Here is a 14,396-nt window from a genome sequence, read left to right as displayed (position 1 = left end):
ATGATTTTCACAATGCAGAAGAATGTGCTCCGCGTCTTCTTGAGCTTCTCCCCAGGAGCAGGTAGAACTGCCAGCTTTCCTTATTCTATACAGGAAAGCCTTCGTGTAGGCTGTACCAAGTCGATGCCTATAGATGACTGTTTCTACCGATCAGCTAACCTTTAACGGAATATTAAATTCTATACCGGGATCAATGTTACTAAACAGAGCGTTTCGCGCAGCATTTTCCAACCAGGTTTCATTAGACAGGTGACAGCTCAGCTTATTTATTAGACACCGTGCATCACTCATCGATAAAAGTAGCAGTGATATATTATTTTCTTGATGTGCTGCATGTGCAATGTGATCAGCTATGTCGTTTCCTGTGATTCTACAGTGGCTTGGCACCCACTGTAACTTTATGGTGTGGTTTAAAGCTTTCGCTATAGCGTACGTCCTCTGTATTTCATATGCAAGCTCACTACCTTTGTTGCCCAAGCTGATTCTTTTTAAAGACATTAATGAGGACTGTGAGTCACTGATAACTACCCATCAAAGTGGACCTGGCTGTAAACATATGAAGCGTAAAGCACAGAGTATTGCATAGAGTTGTGCCGTTGTGGATGTTGCTAAATGGCACAGTTTAAAAGCTTTTCTCGCTCGGTATGCAGGTACAAAGAATGCCGACGTAGAGCTTTGATTCAGGCATGATCTGTCGGTGTACACGTGAATATAGTCTACTTAATGGGTATAAAGGGGTGTTAAAGTTACTTGCTTCATTGCGATCATGGGCAGACCATTCTTACAATTCATTCCCGGATCGAAGTTGTAATATCTGGGATAGAGAGTCGCCATGGTGTGTGCGATGCACATGGACGCCAGTATTCGTGTGTAGGCAGTAAACTCTTGAATTCTAGTATATGTTTAAGCACTCTTGCAGCTGATCTCTCCTGAATAGCTCGGTATAGGGGATGATTAGTGTGTTGAGTGGCCAACCGAAGATAATGCCGGCAAGTTTCCGTAAGTCTCATAGCATGGAAAGGCGGCTGACGAGACTCCGCAATAACTAAAGCACTGGCAGATGCTCGCGGTACACCGAGACATATACAAAGGCTTCTGGCCAACAATCTTTGAATCCTCTCCTCTAAGTTACATGATATCCCATGTAAAATCGGGGCAGAGTAAGCTATTCTTTGTCGAATTATTGCTGAATATACACGTAGTAAAGAAGAACATGAACTACCCCATCTCACTCCGGTCAGTCGCCGTAATATATTGATTAGGGAGTTGACTTTGTCCTCTAATGATTTTATCTGTGGTGCCCAAGACAGACGTCTGCTAAAATAACCCCTAGAAATTTGTGTTGCCGCACAAGTTGTAAGCGCTGAGAGTCTATCTGAAGTTTGAATTTCTTAAGGCATTTCCTTTTAAACGGAAGTGCAGATGTTTTCTCATGAAAAAGAATCATGCCTCTGCTCTTAAAAAAGTCATTGATTATTGTCAGCCCATCCTGAAGTTTTTGCTGAACTGCTTGAATGCTCGTGTCTGATGCCCAAATGCACAGATCGTCTGCATATGTGAAATATTTCAAACTAGTAGGTAAGAAATGGGATATTTCAGCCATAACGCAATTAAATAAAAATGGGCTTAGTACGGTATCTTGTGGGACTCCTTGACTAACTTCAGGCTCTTTAATTTTACCGTCAGCCGTATCAATGAAGATTTTCCTGTGTCTTAGAAGTTCTGCAATCCATCTTAGTGTCCTGTTTACTATTCCCAACTTAATTAAACCGTGTAGTACATGAGCATGGCGGGTTGTGTCAAATGCTCGCTTTATATCTAAAAATACTGCAACGACGATTTTTCCACAGCTCCTCTCATTGGTCTACATAAGTTAGAATGTCTACAATGGCATCCATGGTGCAGCGGCGTTTACGAAAGCCTGCCATATTTTCTGGAAGCACGTTCGTACATTCCACCCACCACTGAAGTCTAGCGTCTATCATCTTTTCCATAAGTTTACAAAGACAGCTAGTCAGGCTGACAGGACGGAAAGAAACTATGGATAAAGGCGTTTTTCCAGGTTTAAGAATTGGGACCACTCTTGCAACTTTCCAGGACGGTAGAAGGTACTCTGTTGTCCATGCATTATTAAATATCTTCAACAAAGTATATGTGGCCACAGGACCCAGGTTTTTTAATGCTGCATATGTTATCCCATCAGGACCAGCTGCTGTCCTCTGTCGGCACACTGCAAGAGCATTATTTAATTCTTGCGGTGAAAACGGATGATCTAGGTCATCATGACGTGTATTGAGAGAAAAAGTAATCAATGCTTTAATATCTCCTACAGACTTAATGTATTCAGGCGTGTGCCCGGCTGCACTAGGTCGTGTAATATGCTGACAAAATTCGTCCGCAACGGTTGTTTCCGGAACATTCTTCACTAAAGCTAAGGCTCTAAATGGTTGTTGATGTGTTACTGTCCCACTTAAAGAACATAAAACATTCCATAATTTTGACTCGGGTGTAAATGGCGTTAGCGAAGTGCAGAAATCCCGCCAGCGCTTTTTGCCTAGTCTATCCAGTTGTCTCCTGCTGTCATGCGTTCTTCGACAGTCGCGGTATTCTTCAAGTGAACCCGTGCGTCTGAATTTTCTTTCAGCTCTGCGGTGAATGGCTCTAAGCCTTTCGTATTCAGCGCCTACTACAACATAACCTTCAGGAATTTTAACGAACTTGGAACACTGATTTAATTTGTTTTCTAAGAGTGAGACTAAGCTGTCAGTGTCAGTAACAGTATCAGCTTGATGTGATATGTGATAACGAAATGCTTGCCAGTTAGTTATCTTTGCTGAGAGCCTATATTTAGTAAAGCGTAGTTTTGGATGCTGTACTAGGATAGGTAAATGATCACTACCCCTTGTTTCAATGTCTGCTCGCCATGACGCCCCAGATGCAATTTCATATGAGCAGAGCGTGAGGTCTAAGCAACTAGAGTAATTGAAACTCCGTAGGAACGTCACTGAACCGTCATTTAACAAGCATAATGAACTATCCTGAATTGCTTTTTGTAGGTCCTTTCCGCGACGATCGCAGTACGCACTTCCCCACATGGTATTGTGAGCCTTGAAATCTCCGCAATATATCACAGCTTTCGTGTACGTCCGGAAAAGTGCGGTCAATGCAGAGAGCGAGATATTTGTGGAAGGCTGGAGATAAACGATGACTGCTGTTATATTTACTCGACCAAATCTAACCTCACATGCTACATATTCTGGATAATCTGATGATGTAGCATACAACTGTACTGATGGCAGATCTTTTCTCACACATATCATCGCTCTGCTCGGTCCTGTAGATCTAGAGGACATATACACAACGTAGTTCGATAACCGAAAAGTGATGTCGACCACGGCCTCTGTAACACATAACACTGGAAAGGAGCTCTGAGCCACAAATTTTCGGAAGTCTGCACACTTATGCGAATACTATTCGCATTCCATTGGAATATCGCGACATTTTGATAACAATTATTCATGTTTTGCCTGCGCAGTGACTGTTGTGGCTAATTGTAACACTACCTGTTCCATCGACAAGATGGCTTTGATCTCAGGAAGGTTGTTAGCCTGTGGGATCGTGGCTCGTATGTCTTTTAAAGCCGAGAATAACATAGGTATGACAATATGAGCTATCGACACAGAGGAGTTTTCTGGTTGCGTTACACTTACTGGATGCGATGCGCTAGTGCTTTCTCGAATGTTAACCACGTGGTTACTTTTCTCTTGAGGTCCCTCCTGAGACTCTTGTCGAGCTTGCTGTTGGCTTGTTGATGTCCCCGCACTTTTCCTTTGCTTTAGTTGTCCTCTTGCAGCTTGCGCGTACGTCATTACATGGTCCTGGCATTTAGGTGCTTGTGGTCGAGAAGGCCATGCTGGGTTCATGGTGTTCATGTTGGGCTCAGGCGCGTCATGCTATTGCCTGCGACCGCAGATGATAATATGTTGATATTAAAGAGACGCCGCCTTGTTCTGTGGGCATCCAGAGAACGACGCAGCGTGGGGCACCTGGCAATTGGCGCACTTAGGTTATGTTATCGATTTGCGGTCCTTGTGATGGTGGTCTTTGGCGCATATTTTGCAGCGCCTTGTTCCTCGCAAATTTTTCGCCAAATGTCCGAACCTCTGGCAATTATAGCAGCGTCTTGTGGGCCCAGATATTCCTCAACTGGATGGCTTGTAAATCCAAGGAATACTTTTTCTGGGAGAGGTCTGTCATATCTGAATTGTAAAATCACACTTCTCAGTGGGTGCGATGCTACAGTGCCATCTTCTTGTCGTATTTAACGAGTCTGGCGTCTAGCCGACATCACTCCTGCCTCTCTTAAATATTCTGTAAGTTTTCTTCTGGGTACTCTAGAGGCACATGTTTGATTTTGCCTACATTTCGCATATAAGACTCCGGAATGAATGGCTTCACCAGCAAGCGAGCCACCTGCGCACACGACGACAAGCTTTTGGCTGAAGCAAGAGAGCTCACGGTGACTGAGAAACTTCCACCTTTGTTCACTCGCAAAGAACGCGCTTTCTCTTTAGCAAGTGCAACAATTTTTGAGGCTTCAACGTTTGGGTTTACTTTCCAGAAGGTTCTTGTTCCCTCTTTTGGTCGGAACGCCAGAGGAATTCCCTCAAATCTACTCTTTTTATATGTCACTTGAGTGAAAGGATCTGTTTCCTCATCAGATTCAATATCTTCATTAATAATGGAGTAGGTCGATGTCCCCTCCTGCATGTTGTCCGTATGCTCTTCCACTCTCATCTTTTTCGCAGAGCTTCCTTCGTTTGACATGTCCTCAGGTTTCCTCATCGCCTCCGAAACGAATGTTGGTGCCCTGATGTAAGAAACCATGGTAGAATCAGGTTGACTCACATGCTCGTCGGTTCCGAAGCCACGCTGTGGTAAAGGTGGCCCTTGCCACGCTTGCCCATCCTGGCTGGTTCCGTCAGCCACAGTGACGGTGAAACGTCGGTGTTTAGTACCGTCACGCCACTTTCTGATGTCAGGCGTCACAGCTGACGTTGTCCTCAACACTGTAAAAGCTTTTCACGGCCGGAAAACCTAATTTGCAGGAGCACCGAAAGCAAAGAACGTTCTTCTATCTGGGCACCACGCTTCTCCGAAGAATGACGATGAATGTCATAACGAGTGCCTGTGTACTACAATATGATTTATGACGTAGTGGATAATCTGCACATTTGCTTGCCGCATTTAGAAATACCTTTACGTGGTATGAGTAAGGATTTATTTTTGCCTGTAATTTTGTCTTTCGGAGCTTCCACATCTGAGTTTTCTAAAGCGACAGTGTGCGCGGCCGTCCGGGACTATATTGATAAAACTAATAGGTTGACTAATTAATCTGTATCATTAGCCTAACGTGCCTACAAAAATATATATGTATAAAAATCATACTACTGCTCTAATTTAAGAATAAATTTGTCTCTTTAAGTATATAAATTAGATCAAGCACCACAATTTCGTATGTCATCAGTAATCTTTCTAATATATCTCGATTATTCTAAATCTGAACAATACTTTTTAAAACCACTCGATTCTTTGCCTATCCCCAATGGTGAGTATTTTTTTAAGAACACCACGCTTTAAAAGTAGGAGGTGCTCCTCAGTTTTTTAAATATCTTCTGAGAATTTATTTCATCACGACAAATGACTCTAATTAAGTTTTAATTTCGTCGCACATTCAGTTTGTGAAAAGGATACACAAATAATAACGGGTATGGATAAGCCATTACGGAATTTAGCGTTTTCAGAACAATGTATATTTTTTGTCATTTTTATTTGAATGTGTTTAGGGAAAGGTTGGTACACTAGATATTTGAACTGGCTCCTGTTTCTTTACCTAATAATTTGCGGCACACTTTGATGAAGAAATGATGAGAACCTGCTAACTTTAATACACTACGGTACTAATCACCTTGTCTTGACTCGTGTTTCAAATGTTATAATCAGCCTTTTTTCAAGTGTCACATAGGTAAGTGATTACATGCTGCAGCGAAGGCAGAAACTTGTAGTGCACTTCATAAAAAATATCGCGCTCACACATACCTAAAAATTCAGCTACTTTCACCTCACTCTTAACACAGCTAGTGTTTTGACCTTATCTTAACACATAACGGATGTGTGGGTTAGATTGTTTTGAAGAAGAAAAAATTGGTCCCGCATCTGCGTGTTTTACAGCAAATGTCGTTGAAAGACGATATTCTTGCGTCTGTAGAGAGTAAACAAAACGTTATTTGATGTTTTTCGCGAGAAAATTGGTGAATTGTATTCTGGAGGCGCTGCGTAAGAGTGTCTCAATCCGTTCAGCGAAGTGAACGAGCGCTATCATGCAGTTATCTTCGAAAACAAAGGAAGGCGTGCGCGCCTGTCTTGGAGGCGATAAGGTGCAGAACGTAAAGCGATGGGTGGGTTCCACCTCTATGTCGTCCTAGCAAAGCGTTGGAAACAATTGGCTTTTTGAGTAGGCCTTGCATTGTCAGCGGAGCTTGCCAAACGCTGCGATCCTTAGAAATACTTATGTATGCCTTCTTTAGTACAAAGACAAAAATACAGAATATTGACTTTTGTAATAGTGCTTGAGTTATGCACAATAATTGCCTTTAAATTGACAGCTACAGAAGTATGCAAGCTGAAACTTGAGCACTATTGGTGGAGAACTGCGGATGGGGTTGGCCGTTTGGGGCCGTTTGGGGTATCGCGACGGTGGGCAAGCAGACAACAGTACAGACAGACAGACAGACAGGAAGGCAGGCAGGCAGGTAGGCAGACCAAAGTTTTTGCGTTGAAATACCCTAATCGTCTTTTAAATTGGAGTAGCTTACACTGGAGGTGCCATGAAAAGAAACAGTGGAGCTTTCGGGCCTTCAGATAGTCCTGGTTTTCTGCCTTGCTAGGTTTTCCATTTTCTTGCTTTTTTCTGCTTCAATTTGTTTGTATTTGTGTTATTTTATTTTTGTTTTTGATATTTTTTCCTGTCTATTATTCGAACGTTTCTTCTTTGCAGTTGTTCTATATTTTGATCTCGCTCTGTATTTTCTCTTTCTTTGATTATTTGTTTCTTGTCTGCCTTTTTTTCCACTTGGTTTTTCATATATCTCTCGTTTTTTCTATGCTATGCTTTACACTGGCTTTTTCTGCTCCTCATTTTCACTTTCCTGTCCCACAACGTTATACTGCACAATGATATACTGCTCAGAAATAGCGCTTGTAGACTCAAAAATTTCTTGAAAAAACAAGTATTTATAGAAATTTCAATGTTGCCTTTTTCTTCATATTAAAAATAAGAAAAAAATAAGAAATATTAAGTTCGTGTGTGATATATGATGTGTAATCATTTGTGTCGATGTGAACTGACCGTGTGTGTAAGTCGCATACATAGATTTGGGTGCACGTTAGGGAACCCCAGGGGGTCGAAATTTCCGGAGTCCTCCACTACGGCGCCACTCATAAACATATGGTAGTTTTGGGACGTTACACCTCACATATCTAACTGTATGTCGCGTACATATTAACATAATAGCCGTATCTAAAATGTCATGTGATGGGCGACTGTACTGTACTTTCACATCGTATGCTCTACTGTATTACATTTTCGGGTCATTATTGTTTTTCTCAGGACAAATTTTTTTCTGCTAAGGAGAAAGGAGCAGCCGGTACCACAATAATGACGCCAACTTCCCCCTTTTCATCATTTTAACAAAAAACTAAAGAATATGCAATGCTCTGCTACACCTCGTAGATGACTGGTTATCACGCTCGTCTTCACATTATGGATAAGCGGGTTCGAATCATGCCGCGCAAAAAATTGTTTAACTTAGAATAAACTTGACTTGTACAAGTATACAATACAGGCAAACATTGTCAGTCAGTTTAAGGTGACTAAACAATAAACAGTGTTCTTGCTCACAATCATGCATGCGTTTTTGTCTTGTTGAGCTAAAGAATAAAGGACAAGTAATTTCCAATTCTTCATTGTTCATTTCTCGTCCTTAATTCACTCGCGCTGTTATCTTCGATGAATCTAAACAAAGAAAATGTCCTGTAATCGTCTTGAGTCATATGCCCTTATTAGTGCGTAGAACCTCAAAACTTAGTAGATATTCCAAATAGCTGCCAGAACAGGCTTTCTTGCCACTAATTCAACCTCTGCTGTAAGTGTTGCTCAAACTTCAACGACTGCTTGTCGAAACAAACGCACATGACATGAATTCCTTCCCAAGTTTTCAATGGGCTTTAACCTGTTTTTATTTCTTCTAAAGCTGTGCTTTGTGAATGGCAGAAGATAGCTAAGAAGTAACGCAGAAGCTTTACATGCCTACAAATGAGGCACGTTGCTATCTCTCCCACCTTACCGCTCACCTACCAAACCTTCGTTGACCTGCCAGGTATGCTAAGCGGTAAAGCGTGATAGCCGCCATAACGAATGTCTTATGGCCTACCTCGCTCACGGACTTTCCGTTTTGCTAGCTTTTTCTGCACCTATCATGGCTCCGTTTCTGCATGCAGAAATAGAAAGCAAAAAAAAGGTGCTCAGCATATAAAAACGAAAATTTATACAAACAGACTTTAACTCACATGTGCGCTTTTCAAACTCTTCAAATGGCTTTTTTCATATACAAAGACAGAGTGTGTCAAATAAACAAAAAAAGAAAGCACTTGTGAAGCTTCAACCTGAACTTTTATTTGGACTTCTGCTTGACGTGCGCGGTAAGTACTCGCTTCAATTTTTTTTATTTCTCCAAATGTCCGTTTTTAAAAAAACATATGTTAAAATCCAGCTTTCAAAGTGCGGAGACTAAAGGTCGCATTGCAGGAATCACAAAAGAAGACCTTTCAATATTGCTTCTGTGCTTGCACTTTCGTTCGGATGCACACGAACCTTCTGTTTCGCATTTATGTGTTCCATAGAAAAAGGCAAGGCTTCTGAGCTAACTACAAGAGTACTTCAGTGTAATGTTCGCTTGGGAAATCCTGTATGCAAAGTCTGGGAATACCAAATAGACCCTATTTTTTGTCCAGAATGTTTTTTAACAGTGAGGGGTTCTGTTTTGCTGAGGTTGTGTATAAATTGGCATGCATCAGAAGATTTATTAACAAAAGACCAGCGATTCGTACTGTTGTTAACTATTTTCTTGTTGAGTTGTAGTAATGGTGAAAAAGACGTTATAAAAGTTACAGGGGCTCTAGCGATTACTCAGCGAGGCGATGCGGAAGCAAAAATTTCTGAAGAAGCTGTCGCGCTTTGAAGGTACAACGCGCTGTCGCCAAAAGACGGGAATGGGTGTTTCTTTGAAATACGCACGGGACAGAATATCACTGTCGTGTTCAACTCCTAAAGGCGAAGCTTTAGAGATACCTAATTTTATTACTTTTTCACTGAAACTCCTAGAACTATTGTTGATTGAAATAACCTGACCTAAAAAATGTAACACAAGACAAGCTTTCTTTAAAAAATACTTGCAGTAGCTCGTTAGCACCAATGAATATACATTTATGTTATTATTCGTTCCTAGTTATTTCATAAACATGCTCAGCTAAATTGTCGGACCGACAAATTTTCTCCTGGGAATTTTATTCTCTTTTGTGTTTATTCGGCTTGCTCTGGTATAATTTGCATTTTATAGTTGTTGCTTGCTGCTAAATTTCATTGTGTTTCTTTTTCATTTTCTGGGCCCTATTGTTTCACATTTATGCATTGTATTTCATTCTTCATGTATTTTCTTTTGTACACTGGTGTGCCTTTCTTATGACTAAATATGAATTTTTCACACCAGCTAGTGAAAGTGTCTGCTTTATACTCCAGTGTAAATAAAAAATCGAAAAGAAAAAGCAGCCCCTATGTGGCTCACATCAGCGAGTCCTCGTTCGCAAAGATATTTATTCCGATATTTCGTTCTAACGTGCTTCATTAACTAGCATAGCGCAGGTGCCCTACAAGCAGTGTTCCCGGTAGCTATAAGCCGCGTTTCACTCGACTGATGGAAGGTAACCTTCCTGGAGGCTGTTCTAGTCTTTTTTTAGTATCAATACTTGCCGCAGAAGACAACCGGGCGTAGAAAGTGAACTTTGTTTCCAGATCTTTTGGATCCAGCACATGTGCTTGCTTTAGTAAAAAAAGACAAAAGGCATCGGTAGCAAAATTTTCAGCGCACTATCTCAGCGAGAGTGACACCATTTCGACCCACGCAGAAAAAATTGATTGCATGTAGTTTGCCTGCGGCTATTTTCTCAACTGCACCAATCGACGCCGGCCGTTTTCGAAGCACGCTGCAGTAGCCGTGTTTGTGTTAGTGTAACATACCATAAATAAAACTTATTTTTTCATGGTATGTTATTCTAACAAACTCCCCTTTTCAAATAACTTGATCTTACACATCACACGCCACAATAGCTCTAAATTCTAAAGGTGCAAATGAATGCCCACAGTAGGTTAACACTAACTTTCTAGCTGAAAAAAATGCTCGTAGAAACCTACAGAAACAGCCATGACGCTGAGCCTTACAGGGACTAGCAATTACCAATTAGGTGGAAGGGAGACGATACATTTCTGTACTAAGAAGAGCTGGGACATTTCCGGGTGTGTAGTCGTTTTTTAGGAGTGTACCGCAGCAGCGTCTGATACATTGACTTAAGCTGACCCCAATTTCCACTTCAGAAACGTGGTATAAAATAAATTCTACTGTACTATTGTGTATTGAATAAGAAGGTGGCGTCTGTAAAAGAAGACTAAGCAGTTGCACGTGGCACGTAACTTGTTAAAATTCGCTTGAAAATTATGTACAGATAGAGACTCCAACACCAGACAACTACTTAGCGTGTTTGTGAAATTTTCCCATTCTTGTTATATTCTTTTAATTTGGTGGTTTCAACGTCAAAGTTTTGCAAATCTGCCTATCAACCTACCAAAGTTAAGTAAATGACACAGAATTCATATTCCTTTTACACACCAATTACGACTGAGTTATGCAAGAGATTGATCTTTTTGTTGAGCAAATATTGCGCCGAGATAAGGAGGCAGGACATTGTAATTACCTAGGTGACTGCATCTTTTAGCAGTCAATACTTCGTGAGTCTTATGTCGTTTTAACTTCGTTAGACCACTTGAGAGTTGGATAGGCAACTCTTATGTCCTGATCAAAGAAAAATGTTTCCTTCCTCTATAATATCCTTCAGGCATAAATTGTCATGGAGTGTCAAAAGAATGTGTCACGTTCACATAACATAAATTCAAGACATTTGATATTACATACCTAGAAAGAAAATCACACAATACAGTTGAACCTCTTTATAAGAGACACTGATGCAACATACACTTAAGATGTGAGGCATAAGAGAGAGAGAGAGATAAGGCATAAGTGTACTGTGTAAAAGGTTGGAGGTGATAAGAAAATGCACAACGTGATACCCTGCTTGTGAGAGACCTCTCATATAAAGGGCAAGTATTGCCCCCTCCCCCCGTCCGTGCCATTTCTAAAGGGGTTCATCTGGACATGGTTTTTGCGCAGCCTTCGGTAATTTATGTTGATTAGCATTTCATTAAATACATCACTATTATGCGATCAATCTGCTTCAATTCTTGCATGACAGGAATCTGTCAATAGGCTCTAATTGCATTCCCAGTCTGTTTTCTGGATGCACAGCAAAATCTCGGTATAAGGAACTTCAAAGGTCGTTACAGTGAAAGCCCGAAAATTAACCATAAATACTTATTTTCCACCAACCAAAACGACTTTGCTTCACAACGGTGGTTCCTTGAACTCGTTTTTCACAATAAAACACGAATGCGCTAGTGAACACCGAAAAATACACGATTCCTTAAGTCTTTCGATACCGTGCGAAAATAGTTGTTTTTAATATGTCTCGAGAGGTTCCCTTTGTTCAGTTTGGAGCGTGCTCCAGCATGCTTTGCAGCATACAAAATTTTGCACTAGGATATATAGGTATGTTGTAGAGCAACAAAATATTTTGAGAGGAATAAAACTATGATGACTGGGAAAATTGTGATCACCAGCTTGTAAACAGTGCAATAAAAACACTATAAATGCAAAGGTATTTAAAACAAAGCAATTTTGGAACATACTTTTTGTAGATAAATGACGTAGCGATAGTATGAAAAAAATTAATACTGTACAAAATGTTTGTCTTCACATAGACAAATAAAATCGTAACCGTTGTAACCGTGATACTGTTCGTTGCTCAGTCCTTGCGGCGAAGCATTGCATCATTTTTCATGAGACACAAGTGTACTCGTACACTCTTCTCATTAAATTTTTGTTGTCTTGCGATGAGAGTCCCCAGGTAGTCCAATATAGATGGACACCCGTGATGTGAATAATCTCTCTGTAAATGAGACTCACGACCCTCAGTCCCCAGCGGCTGTGAAGCAACTGACCATGGCGGCGGTCAGATCTGCAAGGCAGCAGAGGGTGCTAAGAATTTCTGGATCCAGACAGGCCGCCATTGGAACCTGAACTTGGCAATGTTTAACGCTAGAACCTTATCTAATGAGGCAAGTCTAGCAGTACTATTTGAGGAGTTAGTGGGCATCAAATAGGATGTAATTAGGGCTCAGGGAGGTTAGGAGGACAGATAAGGCCTATATGGTGCTACAGAATGGGCACGTTCTATGCTTTTGGGGCTTGACTGACAGAAGAGAACTGGGAGTAGGGTTCCTGATTCGCAGAAACATAGCTGGTAACATAAAGGAACACTATAGCATTAATGAAAGGGTGGTAGGTATTGTAATTAAACTGAATAAAAGATACAAGATGAAGGTAGTACAGGCTTACGCACCTATATCCAGTCATGATGACGCTTCAGTTAAAAGCTTCTATGAAGACGTCGAATCGGCAATGAGTAAGGTAAAAACACAGTATACTATTGTGCTGGGCGACTTTAATGCAAAGGTAGGGAAGAAGCAGGCTGGAGACCAGGCAGTAGGAGATTATGGCATCGGCACTAGAAACGGCAGAGGAGAGCTACTAGTAGAATTCGCAGAACGCAATAATTTGCGGATTTTGAATACCTTCTACCGAAAACGAGAAAACCGCAAGTGGACATGGAGGAGCCCTAATGGCGAAAATAAGAACGAAATAGACTTTATAATGACTGCACACCCAGGAATCGTGCAGGAGGTGCAAGTGGTTGGCTAGGTACGATGCAGTCACCATAAAATGATACGGTCTCGAATTCGCCTAGACTTGAAGAAGGAACGACTGAAACTGATACGCAAGAAGCCAATCAATGAGCTAGCACTGAGAGGGAAATTACAGAAATTCAGAGTGTCGCTGCAGAAAAGGTACTCGGCTCTTAGTGAAGAAACCAACCTTAGCGTAGATACAATGAATGATAATCTGACGAGTATCATTACGGAGTGTGCAGTGGAAGTTGGAGGCAGGGTAGTTAGACAGGAAACGGGCAAGCTGTTCCAGGAAACGAAGAATCTCATTAAGAAGCGTCAAACATGAAAGTCTCGAGTACAACAGACAAACTAGAATTGGCAAAGCTTTTGAAGTTGATTAATAGGCGTAAGGTATCCGATGTAAGAAGGTGTAACATAGGGAGAATTGAACACGCTCTCAAAAATGAAGAGAGTGTCAAAGCAGTGAAGAGAAAACTTGGCATAAGCGAAAATAACTTCTATGCACTAAGGAACAAAGAAGGCAAAATAATTACCAATATGGATAGGATAGTTAAAATAGCAGAGGAGCTTTACAGAAATCTGTACAGTAGCCAGCACAATCACGACCATAATGTAAGAACTAGCAGTAACCCAGATGACACCCCACAAGTAATGATAGAAGTCAGAAAAGCCTTGGAGAGCATGCAAAGAGGCAAAGCTGCTGGTGAGGATCAGGTAACATGAAATCTCCTGAAAGATTGAGGACAGAGTGTGTGGACTAGCGACCCTGATTACGAGGTGTCTCCTGACGGGAAGAGTACCAGAATCTTGGAAGGATGCTAACATCATCCTAATACATAAGGAAGGAGATGACAAGGGGTTGGAGAATTACGGGCCGATCAGCTTGCTCTCTGTAGTATACAAACTATTTACAAAGGTAATTGCTAACAGAATTAAGACAACATTAGAATTCAATCAACCAAAGGAACAAGCAGGATTTCGAACAGGCTACTCAAAAATCGAGCACATTCATACTATCAATCAGGTAATAGAGAAATGCTCAGAATATAACCAACCACTATACATAGCCTTCATAGATTACGAGAAGGCGTTTGATTGAGTAGCAATATCAACCGTCATGCAGACACTGCGGAATCAGGGCATAGATGAAGTATCTATAAACATTCTGGAAGAAATCTACCGGGGATCAACTGCTACCATA

This window comes from Rhipicephalus microplus, chromosome 2 (genome assembly GCF_043290135.1).
Source record: "Rhipicephalus microplus isolate Deutch F79 chromosome 2, USDA_Rmic, whole genome shotgun sequence".
Classification (NCBI taxonomy): Eukaryota; Metazoa; Arthropoda; class Arachnida; order Ixodida; family Ixodidae; genus Rhipicephalus; species Rhipicephalus microplus.
The sequence above is the reverse complement of the archived record's forward strand: the minus strand, read 5'-3'. Positions refer to the sequence as shown.